Here is a 19,839-nt window from a genome sequence, read left to right as displayed (position 1 = left end):
GGAAACTGACTCAGAAATGATAGAGGAAATCAAACAAGAATGCAGGACGGGCAATATAATAATATTGGGAGACTTCAATTTCCCGAGGATAGACTGGAAACTAGGAACCTCCAACTGCGGCAAGGAGGCCCTGGAGGCGCTAGGGGATTGCTTCCTGGAACAAATGGTAAAAGAGCCGACAAGAGGCAACGCCACCCTCGACTTGGTGCTAAATGGCCTCACGGGACCGACAAAAGAAATAGAAGTTACCGTACCGCTGGGGACGAGCGATCACAATGCGATCAACTTTAAGCTTGACATCGGGAATAGAAATAGTGCCAAAACCTTAACCAAAACCTTTAACTTTAAAAAGGGCAAATACGATCGCATGAGAGCCATGGTGAAACAACGACTCAAGAGAAAGGTGAACGAACTTGAAACAGTAGACCAGGCATGGTCCCTACTGAAAAATACTATCACAGAAGCACAAAATCTACACATTCCGAGGATCTCCAAAGAAGGGAGAACAAAAGGTAAGGGAGAACCGGCATGGCTTACCAGACAGGTGAGGGAAGCCATAAAAGAAAAGAAGGACTCTTTCAAAAAATGGAAACACATGAAAACAACCGAAGCATGGAAAAAACATAAAGATGATCAGAAGAAATGTCACAAGGCGGTGAGGGATGCCAAAAAGGACTATGAGGAAAAAATAGCGAAAGAGGCCAAAAACTTCAAGCCCTTCTTTAGATACGTGAAAGGGAAAAAAACCTGCAAAAGAGGCGGTGGGACCCCTGGATGATAAAAGGGTACATTAAGGAAGATAAACAAATTGCGGACAAACTAAATTCCTTTTTTGCGTCCATCTTTACGGAGGAGGATACCGCAAAAATACCAGAAGCAGTGAAAGTGTTTAGTGGAGTAATAGAAGACAGCCTCACCACAGTTGAAGTGAAGTTAGACCAGATATACTACCAGATCAACAAACTTAAAAGTGACAAATCCCCTGGACCGGATGGAATTCACCCGAGAGTCTTAAAGGAATTGAAGGTTGAAATCGGAGAGTTATTGCAAAAACTCACCAATCTGACAATCAGAACTGGACAGATACCAGATGACTGGAAGATAGCGAACGTCACGCCAATTTTCAAAAAAGGATCGAGAGGAGAACCGGGCAACTACAGACCTGTGAGCCTTACGTCTGTCCCTGGAAAGATGGTTGAAGCACTGATCAAGGATAGCATAGTCCGGCACTTAGATACACACAACTTGCTGAAACCCAGTCAACATGGGTTCAGGAAAGGGAAATCATGTTTAACGAATTTACTTCAATTTTTTGAGACCGTGAACAAGCAAATTGATAGTGGAATGCCGGTGGACATAATATATTCGGACTTCCAGAAAGCATTCGACAAAGTTCCACATGAAAGACTGCTCAGGAAACTACAAAGCCATGGAATAGAGGGAGATATACAAAGGTGGATAGGCAAATGGCTGGAAAACAGGAAGCAGAGAGTGGGCATAAATGGGAAGTTCTCAGACTGGGAGAAAGTGACTAGTGGTGTGCTCCAGGGCTCGGTACTTGGGCCGATCCTATTTAATATTTATATCAATGACCTGGAAGACGGAATATCCAGTGAGATCATTAAGTTTGCAGACGACACAAAGCTATGCCGGGCAATCAGATCACAGGAGGATAGCGAGGAACTCCAGAGCGACTTGTATCAGTTAGAGAAATGGGCAGAGCAATGGCAGATGAACTTCAACATGGAGAAATGCAAAGTAATGCATTTAGGTAGTAAGAATAAGGAACACGAGTATAGAATGTCAGGCGCAACTCTGGGTAAGAGCGAACAAGAAAAGGACCTGGGGGTACTGATAGATAGGACCCTGAAGCCGTCGGCACAATGCGCGGCAGCGGCAAAGAAAGCAAACAGAATGTTAGGCATGATAAAGAAAGGAATCACGAGTAGATCGGAGAAAGTCATAATGCCGCTTTATAGAGCAATGGTCAGACCACACTTGGAATACTGTGTCCAACATTTTTCTCCCAACCTAAAGAAGGATATAAAACTGCTGGAGAGGGTGCAGAGACGAGCAACGAAGCTAATAAGAGGTATGGAGAACTTGGAATATGAGGAAAGACTCAAGAAACTGGGATTGTTCTCCCTTGAGAAGAGGAGGCTGCGAGGGGACATGATAGAGACGTTCAAAATACTGAAAGACATCGATAAAATAGAGCACAAAAACAAATTATTTACATTGTCCAACGTGACACGGACAAGAGGACATGGTTTGAAGCTAAGGGGGGACAAGTCCATGACAAATGTCAGGAAGTTCTGCTTCACGCAGCGAGTGGTGGACGCCTGGAATGCTCTTCCAAAGGAGGTTATTAAGGAATCCACTGTGCTAGGATTCAAAGGCAAATTAGATGTACATCTCCTTACGAGAAGCATAGAGTGGTATGGGTAATTAAAACTACATCAGGTGTATACCTGACGGGGCCTCCGCGTGTGCGGATCGCCGGACTCGATGGACCATGGGTCTGATCCGGAGATGGCAGTTCTTATGTTCTTATGACCATTCGTCAAGCTGCATTAGCTCTTTCTTCATGTTATTCACTCCATCCTAGGTGTCTATTGCAGATTTTGGTATTCACAAAGAGGCAAATATTACCTGATAGCCCTTCAGCAATATCATTAAAAATAACAGAACAGGCCCAAAAACAGAACCTTGAGGCACACCACCGCTAACAACCCTTTCCTCAGACTGATCTCCATTGTTCACTACACTCTGTCAACTTCCACTCAACCAGTTCTTGACCCAGCCTATCACGTTGGGACCAATCCTGAGGGCACTCAGTTTATTAGACGTCTGTGTGAAACACTGTCAAAGGCTTTGTTAAAACCTAAATACACTACATCTAATGCACTCCCTCTATCCAATTCTCTGGTAACTCAGTCAAAGAAATTGATCAGATTTATCTGACAAAACCTACCTCTAGTGCCTCCGGACCAGTAATTCTTGCCCGTGTCTCACTATGAACACCAGTTCAATCTTGTTGAAAATGGAACACATCCTGATGCAGCACCATTCCTTAAAGTGTCATAATCACATCAATGCTGCATGATGGACAGGTATCACCGCAGGACACCTATACATCACGCAGCATTGATATGATTGCGATATAAGGATTGGTGCTGCATCATGCATCAGGATGAGTCCCCATTCCAACAAGACTGTACTGGAACAGTGTTTCAAGTTTTCAAGTTTTATTAGGATTTTTATATACCGCCTGTCAAGGTTATCTAAGCGGTTTTTACAATCAGGTACTCAAGTATTTTCCCTCTCTGTCCCGGTGGGCTCACAATCTATCTAACATACCTGGGGCTATGGAGGATTAAGTGACTTGCCCAGGGTCACAAGGAGCAGCACGGGTTTTGAACCCACAACCCCAGGGTGCTGAGGCTGTAGATCCAACCACTGCGCCAGGTCCCATGCATTTTTTTGTCTTCTGATCTCCTGAAGAACCCTAGGTGAAACGGGTCCCTTCGGGATCAGAACACTAAAGATTAAGCTAAGTTCCTTTTCTTTATTTATTATTTTTTGCTTTGATTTTGAATGATACTTTTATTAGTAGTTTATATAACCATACGGGGGTGTTAGGGTGTTTAAGATCAATAATTAATGAAACAACTTATTCAATTGATCAGCATGTGCTGTTGTGAAAAATGTTGAAATGAGTCTGAGGTTTTCCCCCATAGGTTTGTTTGACAATCAGCCCACATTATAGATTTAAGTGTTAATATGAAAAAAACAAACAAACAACAACATGGAGGGGCATAATGAAAGGGGTGTCTAAGTCTGTTTGCATCTAAGTCGCAAGTCATCCAAACTAAAAAACAGCCTAGGACACATTTTCGAAAAATATGTCCAAAATTTTTTTTCTTTCGAAAATCGTCTAATTATACATCCTGCCGATCTGATCGTCCAAGCCGCTAAATTGTCCATCTTTATACCACATTTCCATCCAACTTTTTGTCCAAGTCAAAAATGCCTAGAACAAGCCTTGTTGGACGTGGGAGGGATCTGCAAAGTGATGGACTGAACACCCAGACATGCCACCTAAATAGTGGGGTACCTTACAGGGCACTGTTGTGAACTTCACAAAAAGGGTGCCATGTCTTCTCCTCACTATAGTTCCCTTATAGGTCATGGTGAGCCCCCCCAAACCACCTCCAGAATCCCCTAGTCCCACTTATCTACCACCCCAATAGCCCTTATGGCTGCAGGAGCCACTTATATGCTAGTAAAAAAGGGATTGGGGTATATAGGGAAGTGCACATGTTTAACTATCAATGCAGTGATTACAGGTGCTTATGGGCATGGGTCCTCCTCTCCATGGGTCCCTAAACCACCCCCAAGACGGCTTAAGCTGCCTCTGTGCTGGATGACTAGACTTTCCTATGCCAGGCGGCCAGGTGATGATGGCCTGGAGGCTGAATTTTAAAGGTGTGATTAATATTTTTATGGGGGGGGGGTCGGTGATCACTGGGGTAGTGTGTGGGTGTGTTTTATGTGCTTGCAGTGCTTATCTGGTGACTTTAGGTGTTTTTTTGTTAGTTAGACTATGTTTTACATGGTCTAAGTCACAAAATCCAAGTTCTGTCGATCCTGGGCTACATAACTTTCAGTTATATATGCTGAACGACTAAGTCTAAGCCGGCCCATGTCCTACCCAACTCCCGCCCTCAACACTCCTCCTGAAATGCCCCGTTTAGCTTTGGTCATTCAGCGGCACTATGAAGGCCTAGGTCATTTAGAAATATGTCCAAAACCCGTTTTTATTAACGGCACTTGGACGTTTTGGGGAAATGTTTGTCCAAGTGCCGACTAAGGCCAGTTTTTGGGCATTTTTCTCTTTCGATTATGAGCCCCATAGGGTTTTTTTCTGTTATTAGAATGAGGTAGGGTTTCATGCAGCACTGCTGGAAATAGAAATGATTGGCAGCAATGTGTGGTATCCGAAGCGCCCGCTGACGACCGGGCTTACGAGGGAAGGGGCACTGATGGTGACTTGTTACAATAGTTATTTGTTGGATTTCAGGATGTGTCAAAGCTGGTGGACGCTAACTTGGAATGGAGGTTCAGGATTAGAGCTAAGCGTGCGGTTGCTCTTGCTCTTCTCTTGGGTATTAGGTATCGGAAAAAAGTTCATAGTGCCAGGATCCCAACTACCCAGAGATGTTTCCCAGTTTATATATAAAATCCCCCTCCTCACCTTTGTGATCATTTCTAGAGGAAAGGCAATGAATAGTTTACAATGACAACTGCACATATGCAATCTGTCTTCACATTTGCAATTTGCATTTTAATGATATCGGAATTGATTTTGGCTAATAAGAGTTACTGTGCTATTTTGAGAATTCCAAAAAATGTCTCTGAGCGACAGATCAAAAAAGCTTTTCACAAGCTAGCCATGAAGTATCACCCAGACAAAAAAACAAGAGTCCTGATGCAGAAGCAAAATTCCAAGAAATTACGGAAGCTTATGAAATCCTGTTGGATGAGACTAAGAGAAGAGAATATGACTAGTTAGGGTCATGACGCTTTTACAAATGTAGGTGGCAGAAGAAGTAGTTCCGGAAACCCATTTCATCACCCCTTTAACTTCAATTTTGATGATTTATTTAAAGACTTTGACTTTTTGGGTGAAAGCCACAATGCTCATTCCAGGAAGCATTTTGAAAATCATTTCCATAGCCACCAGGAGGCTCATAATTGGCAACGACGTCACTTCCAGGAATTTTCTTTTGGTGGTGGACTATTTGATGATATGTTTGAAGACATGGAGAAAATGTTTTCATTCAGCAGCTTTGACAACTGCCACAGGCACACTGTGCGAACTAAGATTTCTTGGGTCTAGCAAGCATTGTAGGACTGTTACTCAATGGAGAGGAAACATGGTCACTACATACACAGACTGCTCAGGACATTAAACGGTTTTGTTCTCTGGATTTCCTTGGTGCATTGTGTACAGCTGTAAACAAATGAAATTGTTACTCACTCGAGACATGATAAACTTGTTATTTAAAATTGTGGTGTTCTAGAACTAATTTCTATTAATGCAAGAAAATACATTACATTACATTAGAGATTTCTATTCTGCCATTACCTTGCGGTTCAAGGCAGATTACAAATGGATTATCCAAAGATTAGAAGTATTTAGGGAGTAGTTTGTACATTTTTTTGAGTCGCTAAGGATTACATCTGAGTTGTTAAGATATTGGAGATACATATTGTCACAAACCCCCTTGCAGTCCAGGGCTGGCGTGTGACAAACACACTGATTCGGGCGCGTCCCCTTCAACTAGGGGTACCTTCAGGATTTTTAGGCAGCCCCAGACAACGGTCTAGGCCCCTCGAGATATAGGGTAAGTACAAGGTTTCACTATATCACCAAGCAAACGAGTTCTTTAGGAAAACATAAGTGGTTTATTCTGACCTCCAGGTCAAAAGATATGCAACAGCAAAACAACATCACTTTGCAGGTCATTGAACAAAAATAGTAAATTGGCAAAAATCAAACTTACAGTACATTTTCAAGCAGACAAGAACTCATTAGGCAAAAATCGTCACAGCACACTCTGTTAGCAGTTCAGCTTTTCTCTCAGCTCCTACATGCAGGCACAAATCACACAGCTGAGACGGTTAATCTAATTAGCTCCCTGCAACGGGAGTCACAGTAACTTTCCTACAGTTCCAACAGCACTTTAAACAGTTCAGCCTGCATCTGGTTCACAAACTTGTCTTTGAATGCATAACTTGATTCAGACTTCAGGCAAGTATTATTCTCCAACTTCCTATGCTTATACAGCACAATATATATATCCCCTTCTTCAGGTTTAACTTGGGCAGCAGAGAGAAAAAAAAACGATATGCCAAAAAAAAGAAAACATAAAGCACAAACAGTTTTCCTGTTGCTGTATTCTTTCATTCAGAATTCCATACCTTCCACTTGGCCTTCTACCCTCGGGCCAGCTATTTCTACCTCCATGCCTTCTACCTGGTCTGGCACTGGATAGTTTGAAGGGGTTAAGATTTCCTCCAAATCCTGCATGGGATAATCCAGCATGTTTTCCTCTGCTGCCCTGTTCCACAGCTCCTCTCCTGCCTTGGGCTGTGGGAGTGACTCACCCTCGTCACTCGCTCCTCCTCCTCCTGTTTGTCTCTGCCTGCTTTTAAACAGACCAGAGCCAATCCCCTTCAGCCTGTAGCGGGGGATGGGTTTTGGCTCTACAGCAGTTTTCCTCTGCCTGGGTTTTTCAACTGCAGCTACTTTCCTTGTGGCCTCTTTAGCTGTTCTACAGCCCGGAAGCTGCTGTTGCCAACCTGCCTGCCTCTGTTCCAGCTCACTATCACTTTGATTATAGGGGCAAGGGAGGTCAGCCTCAAGTTGAGCGCCAGAATCAATCCGGTCCATTCTTCTGCACTTAATCCTATCAGGGACTGGGCTAGTGCTGGTGCTGGGTTTGTCACAATATGTAGTAATTGCAGATGATGCAGGTGATGCTTGGGACATTCCTGATTGTGTTAATTGGATTTTATGTGTTTTTTGAATAGAAGGGTTTTTATTTCTTTCTTGAAGGTTTTGTAGTCTGTGGTCATGGTCAATAGGTTGTAGAGTTGTGGGTCAAGTGTTCCGGCTCGAGTGGCTAGGAGGTTGTCGTACAGTTTTTTTCGTTTGATGTTTTTGGTTGGAGGGTGTGTGAATGGTACATGGGTTCTCCTATGTCTGGTTGATGTGGATTGAACTAGTTGATTGTTCCAATAAGCTGGGCTGTCTCCGTTTATTGCTTTAAATAGTAGGCAGTAAAATTTGAAGTATAACAAATGACTTAGAAGATAGTTAATATGTCCTCTGGTTATCTGAAAGCATACTGCTGAATCTTTTTCAGAAATTTTATTTTAGAAAGATGGATGCTATTTATGAGACTTTAAACTAATTCTGGTCACCTTTTTTAATTTTCAGAGACTGGTAAGAAAAGAGTAGAGTTTGAGACACTCTTTTTCTATTGATATCGTGCTAAATATCCCTGCGGTACCTACAGTTTGCCTATATAATATCAACCCTTTGTGGAAGATAGTTAATGACTAGGTTTGGACTTCATTGAAATTGTAAAATACCGATACATTTTTTTTATGTTCGGCATCTACAGTTGAGGGGGAAAAATGCTTAGACATCCTTTTTCCATAAAAGGTACAATTTCTGTAACTGATTACATATAACATTTTGTTTAATAACAAATGCATAATACAATGCTTCCCAAACTCTAAAAATATATATATTTAAAAAAAAAGCATTTTTGAGAATTATTTTGAAGATATTTGAAAAACCATTATTTGTATGCTCCACTATTTTGCTGTTTAGCTAACTTTGTGCACCATTTACTGAATCTGGACCATAACTTATAATATTCTGTAAGTTATGCTCATAAGTGTGAGTACTACCCATGCTTGCTTAAACTCCACTTATCCCCATCTTTTACTAAGGTGCGCTAACTGATTAGCACATGCTAATCGAATTAACGCACACTAAATGCTAACGTGTCCATAGACTAACATGCATGTGTTAGCATTTAGCTTATGCTAATCGGTTAACGCACCTTAGTATAAGAGGGCCTATGTGTATATCTACTTATAAAATATGCTCTATTTTCATTATGTGTGCATTTATAAAGTAGCACTTATATGGAATTTTAGTATTTATAGCAAATAGCACTCAGCGCTATTCTATAAAAGGCTCTTCTGATGAGCGCTCTTTATAGAATACCATGGTCACCAAATTCCATGCCCAACTTTAGTCATGAGCACTTATACCAACTGAAACCAGCTGTAAATCCTGGTATGCGAATTGGCCACATATTCAAGGTATTCTATCATACTGCACACAGTTTCTCAGAACACCCCTGACCCACCCATTACCCCCCCATGGAAATCCCCCCCTTTGATGCTGCATGTGGATACATCTAGGTGCTATCCTAAACCTGGACACATAAGTGTATTTCCACGCTGATCTGCCATTTCAGCCCCTTTTTGGTGCCTTGCATCTGTTGAAATGTGTTTTTGTGCTGAAATTTGGGCAAATTAGTTTCTAACTTTAGATGTCTTTTATAAAATTTCCCAGCGTATGTATATTTTTGTTGTTATTCTAATCATTACATATCAGCCTCTAGAACAAACACACACTGTAGAAGTATAGCAAAAGTATAGGTGAGGTGACCACTCTGAGATTCCACTTTCAAAGAAAAAAAGACATCTTTATTTTGGCATTAGATCTCTAAAAATCCTTTTAATATATACCTGGAGGGTCATTTTTGATAGGACGGTTAAGTCCAACTTTGGATGTTTCCAAAAATCAGGGCAGCAAAACAAGCATTTTTGAAACCCCAAGATGTCCAACTGTTGTTTTTTTGTTTCATTTTGGTTTTTTTATGACCCATCTGAAAGGTCATTTTGGGCAGCCAAACCAGTCCCAGACTCCTTCACATCTAAACATTCTGGCCCTTAGGACATCTATCCTTTTCTCAATAATATTTCCTTTCTTGTCTTTCTTCCAAGGTATACATAGTGAGGTCTCTGAGTCTGTCTCTATATGCTTTATGATGAAGACCACTAACCATTTTAGTAGCCAACCTCTGTATCGACTCCATCCTGGCTATATCTTTATGCGGGTGCAGTCTCCAGAACTGCACACAGTACTCTAAATGGGGCCTCACCAGAGACTCATACAGAGGCACTATCACCTCCTTTTTCCTGCTGGACATTCTTCTTCCTGTACACCCAAGCATCATTTCTGGCTATGGCTATTGCACTTTCCACCTCTTTGGCCACCTTAAGATTGTCAGAGGCGATCACCCTCAAGTCTCATTCTTCTTTCGGGTTCTTGGCTATCCTCCATTCTGACTTCCTGTTTTATATTGTTGTAGCATTGCTTGTGGGATGAATAGAGAGGATGTGTGATAGGTAAAAACTGTGGTGTTACAACACAAACAGGATTCACTAGATTTTAGACTGTATTAGTGTAATATTGAGTGGGACAGATTTAGTAATCCCCTTCCTTTCACTTCCCATCTAATAGATAATGACTGGTGGAAAATCTGTCATAAACCAGATACTGTATCTGACTCTCTTCCCTTGGCATGAGCATGATTTCCTGGAACATTCATTCATTTCTTGCCATGCACATCTGGTTATATTTTTTTTTCTTTATTTGCATAATCTGTCACTTGGGAAGTTGGCAGTTTCATCTACAACCTCTCAGACATACTATAAAATTCTAGCTTTTTGTTCCTTGTGACAGGATCATTTATTTTCTCTAATAGAAAAAAGGTGAAAACTTTAAATTGTTTCAGACAATTCAATTTCTATTTCTCACTCTCTGCTACCTACAGGCCTTAAAGAATAATACCTAAACTACTGAAAATTGTTTCTGTGCCAGTTCATTAAGCAGGTTATTGGGAATTAAGAACTATAGATGTTAAAGCGCCAGATCTGTAAAAGATAACATTTTTAAACCTACTCTCTTTCTATTCATGCCGGCAAAGTTAAGCTTGGTCAAGTTGAATTCCCAGAGCTTCATATTAGGTGTGCATATTACTCAGTCATGTTTCTTGTACAGCATTTGCGTTCGTCACATTGTAATGAGAAATCTTGTCACCTTCAGAGAAGAGATTAAAGAGAGGTTTTCATGAAAGATCTAAAATTCTCTAAGAGTAATACACCCATACTTGTAGCCCATTGTCACAGGAGAACTGAATTAACCATTCAACAAAGCAAAGTAGTAATTCTGAAAAGGTTGCCTGAAGTTGGACACTAGGATGCTGTGTGCTTATCATAACATTATACAGCAGATATTGTGTGTGCTATTTCCGTTATAAAATTCTAGTGTACATCTGCAGTTATGTGTATATCTTTAGGTACCACAATCCAAATTCTCAAAACAATAATATTAAAGCTCAGCACCATCTTATTTAATAACTTTAGTGATACAGTATGTAAAACAGATCGCAGTTTAGAAAATGACACGGGGACAAATTTGACCGTGTCCCTGCAGGACCTATCTCCAACTCTGTTCCATTCCCACGACTTCTGTCCCTATCCTGTGTTTGCAAACTCTGTCCTCATCTGCACAAGCCTCAAACATTTTAAAATCATGTGTTTTGAGGCCTGTGCAGATGAAAACAGTGGTGATTTGTTTCATACAGGTAACTCAACCCGTGATTCACCCTGATTGTTATAGTTCTGAATATCTTAATCTAATCTCTTATTATTATCAATATATATTGAATCATCCAAGGCCTTGAAACAGTTATCATGAAACATAACCCATATTGGCTATGGAAATGTATCGCAAACTGTGTGCCACGCGAGATTCCAGGTGTGCCGCCAGACACTGGGGAGGAGTAGAGGCTCCAGTGCCGGCTGCCGGCCTACAGGACGTGTCTCTAGTGGCAAGAGGCACATCATGTAGGCAGTCAGCTGGCACTGACGCCTCTCCTCCTTGGTGTCTCTCCTCATCTTAGCACCTTTTTTGTTTTCAGCACCTTCCCCCCCACTGGTGTCTCAGGACCCCATCTGGAGGGCTTCCAGGCATGTGCGGATGTCAATGTGATGATGTCACACACTTGCATGATGTCATCAAGTCAACATTCACGCACTTACGGATGCCTTCGAGCTGCGGCCCCCAATTTAGTGTGCCACCAGCTCGCAAAATTTGTGAGACACTGGTCTATGGGGTCCTTATTTAAGTTTTAGTCAGCTAAAGATAAGTTCATTTAAATAGTAAAGCATATATAGAAGTTGGATGTTTCAATATATAGTGTATTAAGAGACTAGATGAAGATATTCAGACCTATGACTTATGAGTTACCTGTATGAAACAAGTCACCACTGAGGTCTGTTTTACTGATATACTGCATCACCAATGTTATGAAATAAGATGGTGCTGAGCTTTTATATGTGTTATTGGATTGAGGATTTGGATTGTTGCTCCTGTCAGCATACTAGACCTTTGCAATTAAATTAGCTTTAGCGCAAGCACTTAGGTCAGCCCAATGCTTTTTTCTTCCCTAGATGGATGGAAGTCAAGCATTCTGTGTAGTTACTTATTTTGGTACATTTACATTTTTAACAAGTTGCATTTTATGAAAGAATCTTGTAGTTTGATGTCATATTTATGTGTTATTACTGTGATTAAGCATGCAAAAATAATCACAAATAAAGTTTGCTTCTTATTTCAACCAGTCCTATTTCAAAAGCAATAACAAAAAGAAAAAGTAAACCTCATTGACAATTATACAGACTCTGAGCACTAGAAGTTTTGACATGTTGATGCTACTCTGCCTGGAATCCTAAAGATAAAGGCTGACAGAAAAAAAAACCCATGGATTATTCAGTGTCTCCATCACTATTAATTGTCAATTTTGAAATCCATTCCTCTCCCTAATTTATTTTTCATTAATCTAAGGAATGCTGTGTGGTTTATACGGCGTGATTTCTAGAAAAAGCTGGCGTGCAAGTGGGAGCTTATTTTTTATAATGTTATTTTCACACCTATATGGCCACCTATGGTTATAAATGCCCTTTTATTTAAAAAAATATATATATCAACCAATATAAACTATCAACAAGACGAAATGCACTTTGCCAATAGCCAAACACATGTGCAGTGTTCACAAGTTCATATTGTGACAACATCCCTAGGTCCCAGCCCTTCAGAACAGCAGTTCAAGGGCCTGTCTCCTTCAGGTTAAAAGACAAATTATTTCACTGCCTCTCAGAGCTACAAATAAGGGCTTGTCTATAATAATAATAATGAAAAAAAATGAAAGGGTTAGAGATAACTCACAGAGGCATGCTTTTCCAGTAAGGGTAGTCTATATTTCCAGGTACCTTCACAATCTAAATGAACAATACATGTTACCGTTGCCTTTCTTTAAAGGCAGTCTATCTCTTTTTTTTTCTTTGAGAAATAATAAAACTTATAGACTTTGGATTTCCCAAGGTTCTTATTGGAAGCACAAGGTAAAATACAAGTTGCTAGACTTCTTTAGTATACAAATTAGCTTCGCAGAGCTCCTTCTAGGCTTTGCTCATTTCAGTCTAACAAGATCTCTAGGGTGGCTTTCTTTCCAGTACTTCTCTTAAAATGCAACGACATTTTTAATTTGAACTAGGAGATGGATAACACTGAAACTCACCAGCACTTTAAACAGTACTATTTCCCCCCCACCCCCAGCTGTACTGTTGGTACAAAGAAAACCATCAAAAACCACTGGTCTAATATCTATTTTAAGACTCCTGAACATTAATGGCAAGTTTTTTGTTCCTTAAAGACACTCATATACCTATGGACCAATTTCCACAGGTTTTCCAGGTGAGAATATCCTAGACCATTTATTTTCTCCCATCTCAAGGCTGTGGGGTTCTTTCTTCTTCCTCCCCTACCTTCTGCCTTCACTGTTTTCTTGCCCTTCTCTTAAGGTTCTCTTCTATCCCTTCTAATTAGCTCCCCACCTACCTATGATCTTGTCTTATTCCTCTTCCAATTAGGATAATTGGCATCATTCCTCCCAGCCTTTCCTAATATGATATAATTTCCTCCCTTGGATGTAGACTTTTCTGTCTCACTTTTCTGGGACATACTTCCAATTTATTCTTTACCTTGGGTTAGAACTTTCCTAGATTACCCTCCAGCTTTCTGGACTCTTGGAGTTTCCTGCTCTAACACCATGCTTTTTGAGAGTTGTAGCCTCTCCTTAAAGGGAAACATATTTTTCTATCAGCTTATTAAAATTAACAGTTTTCTGCAACTCTCGTATCTATACCCTGCTGACAAGGCCTACCCTGGATCTTTTGGTCCTGAAATCTCCTGTGACTTTCACCTTCATCCCTTTCATGACAGGACAGACCCTGTATTTGTCACAAATAGATTATAAAACACACTGATCTTCACATGCAGACACTTAACACCTGCCGGAGAATGAGTATGTGTGCTGTGACTTCACAAAAGGTGCTATTTCTGCCATTGGTCACTCAATGGGTTTTAACTGGGAAAGTACCTCTCCTGCCTGTTTAAACTTGTTTGAATATCAGTTGATCTATCTACATTTTCTTGTTCTACTTATTCGACTTTCCCAGTCATGAAGTTTCAAACTTGTGCTAATTTTTGTACTATGTGTTATTTTTTAAGAATACAAAAGTACATAAACATCGTCATACTGGGACATAATGAAGGTCTGTCAAGCCCAGTACTGTATCCTGTTTCTAACAATGGTCAATCAGGTCACAAGTATCTGGCAAGATCCCAAGTACTTCTGAGCATGAAAGAAGAATGGAACTTGGGGATATTTGTATCTGATGATCATAAGATGGCCAACCAGGTAGAAAAAGCTGATGGCAAAAGTCAGAAGGATGCTTGGATGCATGGGAGGAGGAATGTCAAGCAAGAAAATGGAGGTGATACATTCTCTGTGTAAGTCTCTAGTGAGATTTCATTGGGGTATATATTTTTTTCTCTATTCTTATCTAGCTTTCACTTTTTCCACATGTTGCTCTTTCATGTGTCTCCTCACATATATTCCATAATAGAAATATAGAAAAATGAAGGCAGATAAAGACAACATGCTCTATCTAGTCTGCCCAAACATGCCATTCACTATCCCATCCTTTAAGAACATAATATTTGCCACTGCTGGGTCAGACCAGTGGTCCATCGTGCCCAGCAGACTGCTCACGCAGCGGCCCTTAGGGCAAAGACCAGTGCCCTATTTGAGTCTAGCCTTACCTGTGTCTCTTCTGTTCCAGTAGGAACTTATCCAACCTTTTCTTGAATCCCTTAGAGATCTAATGTACTTGTCCCAAACTGTCTTGAATTCAGAAACACTCTTCATCTCTACTACCTTCATCGGGAGGCCATTCTGAGCATTCACCACTCTTTCCATGAAAAATTATTTTCTGAGGTTACTTCTGCATCTATCCTTTCTCACCCTTATCCTGTGCCTCCTCATTCCAGAGTTTTAATTTAAAGAGACTTGTCTCATGTTCATTTATGCCATTTAGGTATTTAAACATATCTACCATATCTCCCCTCTTCCATCTTTCCTCCAAAGTATATATACTATGGCAGGGAAGCTCCTGTCACTGGTTCAAAATCTGCTTTAAACCCTGCCACTAAGGAAAATGTGCCTATTCCTAGGCAAAGGAACTTGCCCATTAACTCTGTTCCCATGCTAAGGTCAGACAGGCAGGGCAGAACAGAGAGGGTATGGCAGATAAGAACAGAATGCCTGTTCCAATTCCCTATAATTCCTTTTATAAATCTTCTGCTAGCTCTGAGGCTAAACCTCAGGTCAGGCAATCTGACATAGCAAGGGTTAAGGAAACGGATGGAGATGAAAGGCAGAACATGCTCAGAGCACAACTGAATGTTTCACAGTAGGATAAGTCAGCTGAGAACACACAAAAACAATCAGGAACCTGGAGGGAAAAACGTTCCTCACAGGACATGGAACAGAAGCCTAGGAGCTCTGTATTACTGCCTTCTCCTAGAAAACCTCCTGTGTCAAAGCACAGCCATGCTGACAAAACTTTACTTCCCAGGAAGAGAAAAACCAGGAAAAACTATGATGTCTGGTGATCCAGGCTAACTGGAAGGAAAGAGTTCCTTGTATAGGGCTTGCCAAATGCTGCTCCTGAGGATAGCTTGTATCATGCTTCATAGGGAGAGGAATCCCTTATGGAGGTAGAGGGAGATACCTATGAGGAAAATGAAATAGAACGCAGCCTAGAAGCCATGGATTCTATGTCTGAATGCAGCATGAGTCAGTAAGGTACTGTGTGGGGGAAGGAAAATGGAATGTATGATTATTTTATAACAGATAATGGTCTAAAATACTGTGAAGAAACAGTTATGTCCTCATGAAAGAGTGTTTAATAGATGAATGGATGATGTGCGACTGTGGGGTTTTTAGTAGTAGAAATAAAGCCAGAATCCCTGTTTGCAAGCCAGTATAGTGTCTGGGGATAGTGCTAAGGCTAACTAACATAGAAGGAGAAGTGAAGCCCTGAGTTAATTCAGTGACCTGACATTGCACCTCTCTAATAGTGGGAACATTTGGAAAGGGAATCTTAGACCATTAAAACAAGGGTGGATGGTTCCCAGCCCATGGCCCAGAAGTAGTAGTAATTCAGGCAGTCAGGTGGGAAGAGCTTCCTGAATAAACAGTGTGCTAAATACAGTAGTTGTGCCAAGCCTAGAAGGAGAGGAGCTAGAGCCAGGTGGCCCCAGGGCCAGCTCTGGGTCTCAGAGGCTCTTGAATATAGGTTCTTGGAACCAGAATGCTGCAAGGGACTGTGAAAAGTGTGGCAGCAAGTCTGTGGAAAAGAAACCCTGTTTGAAGGGAAATGTGTTTGGGTTGTGTTTATTTTTCTTTTCTGACTAATGAAAGAAGTTACTGTAAAAGGGAACTCTGTTTGCAATTAATAGCAACATCAGCCGGTGTACTAGAACCAACACAAGGTGAACTGGATAATAAAACTTGGAACTGTGAACTGTTGGTGGAAAGTTTTTCTTTTCTACTCTGTGGTTATTCCAGAGTGGTCCTCCAGTGAGTGCCGATTCATGTGCCTGAGGCGGGAGCTGGGTTGCAGGTGCTAGGCATACCCCTGGCCCTGTCACAATATTGAGATCTGTCAGTCTGCTGAAGACCACTGACCATTTTAGTAGCCTTCCTCTAGAATGACTCCATCCTGTTTATATCTTTTTGAAGGTAGTCTCCAGAATTGTACACAATATTCTAAATGAGGTTTCACCAGAGTCTTATACAGGGGCATCAATACCTCCTTTTTCCTACTGGCTATTCTTCTCTCTTTGCACCCAAGCATCCTAGCTTTTTTTATTGCCTTTTCAACCTGTTTGGTCACCTTAAGATTATCACATACTATCACACCCAAGTCCTGCTCTTCTTTCATGCACAAAAATTCTTCATCCCCTAAACTGTACTATTTCCTCAGGTTTTTCTAGGCCAAATGCATGTCCTTGCATTTCTTTGCATTAAATCTTAGCTGCCAAACTTCAGATCATGCCTCAAGCTTTTCTAGGTCCTTTCTAATTTTATCCATACTATCAAGGGTGTCTACTATATTGCAGATTTTGATATCATCCTCAAAGAGACAAATCTTACCAGACAGCCCTTCAGTAATATTATTTACAAAAATGTTAACAAGAACAGGCCTAAGAACTAACCTTGAGGCACACTACTGATAACATCCTTTTCTCAGAGTGATCTCCATTGACTACTGTCCTCTGTTGCTTTCCACTCAGCCACTTCCCAAGTCCATCATTTTGAGGCCCATACCAAGGACACACAGTATATTTATTAGACAACTGTGTGCAACACTATCAAATGCTTTGCTAAAATCTAAATATACCACATCTAGCACACTCCCTCTATCCAATTCTCTGGCGACCCAGTCAAATAAATTGATCAGATTTGTTTGACAAAACCTGCCTCTGATGAATCCATATTTCATCCGGTACTGTAATCCACTGGATTTCAGAAACTTCGCTATTCTCTGTTTTAAAGGTGTTTCCATTAAGTTACTTATCACAGAAGTCATACTTACTGGCATGTAGTTCCCTACTTATTTCTTACTTCTACTTTCGTGGAGAAGGATCACATCCGCCCTTCTCCAGTCCTCTGATACCACTCCTGACTCTAGAGAAGACTTTCCAGACTAGCCTGGACAGGTCTGAAACTCAGCCATCTGAGCTGACATTTCCCATTTTGGCCTGAGCAGCTGCTATGCCAAGAATCACTGGCACTTCCAAAACCCTCAGTTATATAGATGTGAACAACTTGGAAAGAATACCCATCAGGGATAGGCTAAATATTTACAATGAATGTCATAAGAACATAAGAACATAAGTAGTCGCCTCCGCCAGGGCAGACCAGAGGTCCATCCCGCCCAGCGGTCCGCTCACGCGGCGGCCCATCAGGCATATTGCCTGAGCAGCAGTCCCTGACTAATTTTATACCTACCTCTACATTTATCTCTAAACCTTCCACTGCTCTTATCTGTACCCCTCAATCCCTTTGTCCTCCAGGAACCTATCCAGGTCTTCCTTGAAACCCTGTACTGTGCTATTTCATCAATCAATAGTAGTGTGTACTAGAGAATGACACGATGGTTGTTACCCGCGGCTAGCCATGAGTAGCCGCGGGTAACCCGCCGAAATGGGGAAAGAAAAAATAGTAGTCGCTGCGGGGACGGGGAGGAAGAGAGGGAAATCTGGACACAGGAAGATAACAGAAACAGAGGGGACATACATGCCATGGGGATGGTATATGGACACAGGGGGGGGGCAATGCCAGATACCTAGGGAAGATATTAGAAATGGGGAAAATAGGAACACAGAAGAGAGATTGTTTGTGGACCGAGCTCGCAGGCTCCAGCGGTTTGCACAAATTACATTGTAACATGCCACGAAAATAAGAGGGAGGAAGGTAAATAGATAGGCCACGCGAGAGAGGAGCTGAAGGGTGGTAGAAAAGAACAGATGGTGAAGGAGGGAGGGAAGGGTGGTGATGGAAAGGAATAGAACAGACATTGAAGGAGAGTGGAGAGGAACAGACCCTGAAGGGAAATGTGGAAGACAGAGTGGGGAGAAGACGCTGGAAGGGAAGAAGACAGATGCCAGACTATGGAGGAGCGGAGGGAAGAAGATGGGTGCCAGACCAATTGGGGAGGGGGGGTGAAGAGAGAGACTCAGTAACAGAGCAAATGGAAGACACAGAGAGAAGACACACAGTGGATGGAAGGAATTGAATGAGAAGATGAGGAAAGCAGAAACCAGACAACAAAGGTAGAAAAAAAAATTATATTTATTTTCTTTTTTTGCTTCAGGATAAAGTAGTATATTAGTTGTGTTAATAAAAATTTATAAACAAAGCCCTGCCCAGCTGAACATCTCTTTCTCTAGTTCAGCAGCCAGAACTTTGATTTATAAGGAAGGAATAAGCTAAATATTGCAGTACTGAGGCTTATATGGATGCTGCGGGGACGGTAACGGGGCAGTGAATGGGATGGCAGTGACGGTGAAGGGGATGGCGGTGATGGTGACAGGACGGTGAAGGGAATGGCGGTGATGGGGTGGTGAAGGAGACGGGGCAGTGACGGGGACAGGTTTTTTCCCTGTGTCATTCTCTAGTGTGTACCATCAGTAAAGAGTTCACACTATCCCCCAAATTCTATATATGATACTTTGAGTTGCATGTCCAAATTTTGGCATGTGCTGAATTTGCACACACAACTAATTGACTAATGAACTAATTAACATTAATAATTGGATTATTCAGAAATTATCAGTGTTAATTGGTTTTAATTTAAATTGATACATATTTTTGTGCATAATTATAGAATAGAGGGCATCCAGTGCTAACTTTAGGCAGAAGGATTTGTACCATGTTTCTGTGAAAACGGTGGTATATCAAGCATTAATAAACTATAAACCATAAAGTATGGCACAGCTCCTGGGCATAAGAGCTATTTTATAAACCTCATCTAACTTTAAGTGCCATTTATAGAATAGGCGCTCGAGAGGGTTATTTTTGGTGCTATAAATAGAATTCAGTCCTCTTTGCATATGTACCTGTCCCTATGAATACTATTAGGAAAAGATTGCATTAGGTGCACTTAAAGGGGAATTCAGTAAAGTTCACCTTAAGTTAGATGCCAAATGATGCATGCTAAGTGCAAATTCTATAACAGTAGTTCTACGTTGAACTTCTTTTGTAGAAT

General features: G+C 41.2%; 1 protein-coding gene and 1 pseudogene across 3 annotated transcripts in view; both read left to right on the top strand.

Annotated features, from left to right (window-relative positions):
- GRID2 (glutamate ionotropic receptor delta type subunit 2) overlaps positions 1 to 19,839 on the top strand; it is a 2,335,100-nt gene that overhangs the window by 767,646 nt on the left and 1,547,615 nt on the right. The gene's annotated exons all lie outside the window — the stretch shown is intronic.
- LOC117358687 lies at positions 5,300 to 5,975 on the top strand (annotated as a pseudogene).

Source organism: Geotrypetes seraphini, chromosome 1 (assembly GCF_902459505.1).
Source record: "Geotrypetes seraphini chromosome 1, aGeoSer1.1, whole genome shotgun sequence".
In the NCBI taxonomy this organism is placed as follows: domain Eukaryota; kingdom Metazoa; phylum Chordata; class Amphibia; order Gymnophiona; family Dermophiidae; genus Geotrypetes; species Geotrypetes seraphini.
The sequence above is the reverse complement of the archived record's forward strand: the minus strand, read 5'-3'. Positions and strand labels throughout refer to the sequence as shown.